A 5,000-nucleotide genomic window follows, 5' to 3' on the forward strand; every position below is an offset into this window, starting at 1 on the left:
AAAGAGTCGCGCATCACTCGTTGGATCGAAAAATTTTCAAAGTCCGATAGAGTCGCGCATCACTCGTTGGATCGAAAAATTTTCAAAGTCCGAAAGAGTCGCGCATCACTCGTTGGAACGAAAAATTTTCAAAGTCCGAAAGAGTCGCGCATCACTCGTTGGATCGAAAAATTTTCAAAGTCCGAAAGAGTCGCGCATCACTCGTTGGAACGAAAAATTTTCAAAGTCCGAAAGAGTCGCGCATCACTCGTTGGATCGAAAAATTTTCAAAGTCCCAACGATTCTCGCATGGAACTAAGTTCCAACGTACTGCCAAATTTTTCAGGTCGCGTTGCTGTTTTGCCCCATAAGGAACACGTGTTATGACCGGCCGGCTCCGACGTCCGAGCGGCACCGTTGATACTTCATGCACCGAGCGGTCTCGACCGGTCGGTCGGCACCTAGTCCTCGGGTTTCGGAACTTTCGACTTGTTTCGGCCCGTATCTCGACATTCCTTTGCGGGTTTGTTGTCGGGGCTATGGTTTCGTCCTCACCGTGTCACGAACACGCAGACAAAAATTTTTTTCGAATTTTGAAAATTTTTCGTCTGAGCGGAGATTCGCACTACAGGCGTTCGTTTCGTTCCGGTAAGAACCACTCTCACGAGTTCAAAGTTTTTCCGAGCGCTCACGTTTCGCAGGGGCGAGTTCTTCGCTCCGTCTAGAAAATATGATTCAATTTGAATCGTCGACACTACATAACCGCGGGTCGGTGTCTAAGACCGAATGGCCCTTTATGCGGTGACCAGAAAGTCTTCTCTCGCAAGTCGAGGGAAGCAGTCGAACAGAGGCATCAACTCGCCACATTCCGTGCGTATCACAGTCTGTTCGCAGACGGTACACATTGATTTCCAATCGTACTCCCGACGCTTGCAATCTAGCCGAAGGATACGAGAAGGATAATTCGAACGATTTGCACCGGGGAGTCGACAAAAATTGTCTTCACCCGAGGAAACACAAAGTCGAACAGAGCGCTCTGAGCGCTAGTACGCGTACACAAGTTGTGCGGTACCAGATATACATATTATATTAAAACGTGTGGCCGACCGGGCAAAGACTCGGCGGCATGGGGCAACACACGAAAAGAGCTACCAATAACACAAAGCTCCCTGGTTGATCCTGCCAGTAGTCATATGCTTGTCTCAAAGATTAAGCCATGCATGTCTCAGTGCAAGCCATATTAAGGTGAAACCGCGAATGGCTCATTAAATCAGTTATGGTTTCTTAGATCGTACCCACATTTACTTGGATAACTGTGGTAATTCTAGAGCTAATACATGCAAACAGAGTTCCGACCAGAGATGGGAGGAATGCTTTTATTAGATCAAAACCAATCGGTGGCGGGTTCGTCCTGTCCGCCGTTTACTTTGGTGACTCTGAATAACTTTGGGCTGATCGCACGGTCTTGGTACCGGCGACGCATCTTTCAAATGTCTGCCTTATCAACTGTCGATGGTAGGTTCTGCGCCTACCATGGTTGTAACGGGTAACGGGGAATCAGGGTTCGATTCCGGAGAGGGAGCCTGAGAAACGGCTACCACATCCAAGGAAGGCAGCAGGCGCGCAAATTACCCACTCCCGGCACGGGGAGGTAGTGACGAAAAATAACGATACGGGACTCATCCGAGGCCCCGTAATCGGAATGAGTACACTTTAAATCCTTTAACGAGGATCAATTGGAGGGCAAGTCTGGTGCCAGCAGCCGCGGTAATTCCAGCTCCAATAGCGTATATTAAAGTTGTTGCGGTTAAAAAGCTCGTAGTTGAATCTGTGTCCCACGCTGTCGGTTCACCGCTCGCGGTGTTTAACTGGCATGATTGTGGGACGTCCTACCGGTGGGCTTAGCCTTTCGGGGCGGCCCAACTAATATCCCATCGCGGTGCTCTTCATTGAGTGTCGAGGTGGGCCGGTACGTTTACTTTGAACAAATTAGAGTGCTTAAAGCAGGCTATTTTCGCCTGAATACTGTGTGCATGGAATAATGGAATAGGACCTCGGTTCTATTTTGTTGGTTTTCGGAACCCCGAGGTAATGATTAATAGGAACAGATGGGGGCATTCGTATTGCGACGTTAGAGGTGAAATTCTTGGATCGTCGCAAGACGGACAGAAGCGAAAGCATTTGCCAAAAATGTTTTCTTTAATCAAGAACGAAAGTTAGAGGTTCGAAGGCGATCAGATACCGCCCTAGTTCTAACCATAAACGATGCCAGCTAGCGATCCGCCGAAGTTCCTCCGATGACTCGGCGGGCAGCTTCCGGGAAACCAAAGCTTTTGGGTTCCGGGGGAAGTATGGTTGCAAAGCTGAAACTTAAAGGAATTGACGGAAGGGCACCACCAGGAGTGGAGCCTGCGGCTTAATTTGACTCAACACGGGAAACCTCACCAGGCCCGGACACCGGAAGGATTGACAGATTGAGAGCTCTTTCTTGATTCGGTGGGTGGTGGTGCATGGCCGTTCTTAGTTGGTGGAGCGATTTGTCTGGTTAATTCCGATAACGAACGAGACTCTAGCCTGCTAAATAGGCGTACTTTCCGGTATCTCGAAGGCCCCCGGCTTCGGTCGGGAGGTTTTTACTACCGGCGTACAAATAAATCTTCTTAGAGGGACAGGCGGCTTCTAGCCGCACGAGATTGAGCAATAACAGGTCTGTGATGCCCTTAGATGTTCTGGGCCGCACGCGCGCTACACTGAAGGAACCAGCGTGTCTTCCCTGGCCGAAAGGCCCGGGTAACCCGCTGAACCTCCTTCGTGCTAGGGATTGGGGCTTGCAATTATTCCCCATGAACGAGGAATTCCCAGTAAGCGCGAGTCATAAGCTCGCGTTGATTACGTCCCTGCCCTTTGTACACACCGCCCGTCGCTACTACCGATTGAATGATTTAGTGAGGTCTTCGGACTGGTACGCGGCAATGCCTCGGCATTGCCGATGTTGCCGGGAAGATGACCAAACTTGATCATTTAGAGGAAGTAAAAGTCGTAACAAGGTTTCCGTAGGTGAACCTGCGGAAGGATCATTAACGTTTCGTTACTGCGAAAAAAAAAGCAGCGAATCGATGATTATTTTGGTAGATTCCACCGTGAATCTCACGCAATTATAATCCAGTCAAAAGACACACATGGCACAAGAGGTGGCGTACATTTTACGCGTGTCACGAATATCGAACTACGTAACGGCCGAAACGGCTCGTGTCGCACTCACACACGTCGACGACGAACGATCTTGCTATGTCCGTTGGAAGAGAGAGAAAATAATATAAAAAGGACATTACAACTAGTGTATCACGGTAAAATATATCGTGTGCAGCAGCCAAAAACAAACTAAGGCATAAATGGCTATGGGTAAAAAAAACACTAGAAAAATAAAAGGACATTGCTACTACGCCAACCTACGGGGGCGCAAGAACGAAAACTCTCTTTCCATTCTGGACGATAGCGATGCGGATCGTGATGCCATTCGTCGATCAGATTTGTGTGAGGTAGCGACATTGTGCGCGTTGCTGAGGCGACCAAGTGCCCGCTTCTGTTGAACGGGACGCTTGGTGTGCGTTTGAATCAACCGTTCGGTCGATCCCCCCGCTTTGTACGAGGCGTGGCGCGCGATTGATCGAACGGTTTTTTTTATGCTTTTTTTTCAAATTGTTTCTTTTCAAAGATACACATGAAGAAAAGTTACCATACTTTCACGGGGTAACCTGCTCCGGCTGGAGTTTAGCTCCACCGGGGTGACGTCGCGTTCTCCGCGGCGGAAGGTTGGCGACGAACTTTCGCCCCGTGAAATGCAATTGAGATCTTATTCCTTTTGCGCAACATTACCAAAATCCACGTGCCGTGGTTCCCCCCAGACACAAAAAATATGGCTCGATCGAATTATACGCGGCTTCCTCCTCGCACGTAAAGTGTTGTAGAGTACAAGCCGCGCTCGAGCCTTTCGGAGGGGTTCCGCGCGTCACGCGCTTGATATTGGAATCACATTCGAACTGATCGTACAAAGAAACGCTTGAAGCGAGGTGCACGAATGATCGCAAGATTCTTCGCGTCACGACGAGCCGGCGTAACAACCGAACAATTGTCAAAGTGTCTCCTCTGCCCTCCGTTTTGACTCGAGGTGCGGCCGGAGACACGATGCAAAGTGAAAAAACGATTACCCTGAACGGTGGATCACTTGGCTCGTGGGTCGATGAAGAACGCAGCTAATTGCGCGTCTACTTGTGAACTGCAGGACACATGAACATCGACATTTCGAACGCACATTGCGGTCCACGGATACATATCCCGGACCACGCCTGGCTGAGGGTCGTTACAAAACAAACTACTGCACGTGGCCCCACCTCGCAAGAGGAGCGAGGGTCGCGTGCGCAAGAATTGGGCGTTCACCGCTGTGGTCCGCGCGCGAGTCGCGCGCGAGCCCGCGGCGTCGCCTCAAACGATTTTGAGAGACTGACACGGTACGACTCGCGTCAACCGCGCAAAAGTCGGCGGGTTGGTGCATCGCGGTCGTGTGGCCGGTCGTCGCGTCCCAGCGCTAGTATAATAGTCGAGAGGAACGTCGATCCGAGCCGCGCGATACCTGCGTTGCCGCCCGTTTTGACGAACGGGTTGCCGTTAGCAAAAATTTTGGTAAGAGAAACGACCCGCGTGCCAAACGCCTCATCGTCGAATTGATGACGGTTGTGTGGCGCGCGCGTGTCGTTTGTCGGGTTGACGAGAAAAGGTGGAGTAAAAAATAAGAATATCCGCGGAGTCAGATTTTCGATGATCGTCCGTGATTTTTTTTTTATTTTGCGCTCCCCCTCTCGATCACACCCTAGTCGTCTCCGTTGAAAAACACACCACGATATGTTTTGTTCGAACGATTCTTTGACGACCTCAGAGCAGGCGAGACTACCCGCTGAATTTAAGCATATTAATAAGCGGAGGAAAAGAAACTAACCAGGATTTCCTTAGTAGCGGCGAGCGAA

General features: G+C 50.1%; 3 non-coding genes across 3 annotated transcripts in view; all 3 read left to right on the forward strand.

Annotated features, from left to right (window-relative positions):
• The first annotated feature begins 1,145 nt into the window (after positions 1 to 1,145).
• On the forward strand, positions 1,146 to 3,059 carry LOC125500873. The gene has a single exon (XR_007278335.1). It is a non-coding gene; the product is annotated as a small subunit ribosomal RNA (ribosomal RNA).
• Positions 3,060 to 4,184: 1,125 nt separating this feature from the next.
• LOC125500832 lies at positions 4,185 to 4,339 on the forward strand. Its single transcript, XR_007278294.1, has one exon. It is a non-coding gene; the product is annotated as a 5.8S ribosomal RNA (ribosomal RNA).
• A 564-nt stretch (positions 4,340 to 4,903) lies between these two features.
• LOC125500811 overlaps positions 4,904 to 5,000 on the forward strand; it is a 4,043-nt gene continuing 3,946 nt past the window's right edge. The window contains exon 1 of the ribosomal RNA XR_007278284.1: positions 4,904 to 5,000. This exon is cut by the window's right edge and continues 3,946 nt beyond it. This is a non-coding gene — a ribosomal RNA (large subunit ribosomal RNA).

The sequence above is a fragment of the Athalia rosae genome, chromosome 4 (assembly GCF_917208135.1).
Source record: "Athalia rosae chromosome 4, iyAthRosa1.1, whole genome shotgun sequence".
Taxonomy (NCBI): domain Eukaryota; kingdom Metazoa; phylum Arthropoda; class Insecta; order Hymenoptera; family Athaliidae; genus Athalia; species Athalia rosae.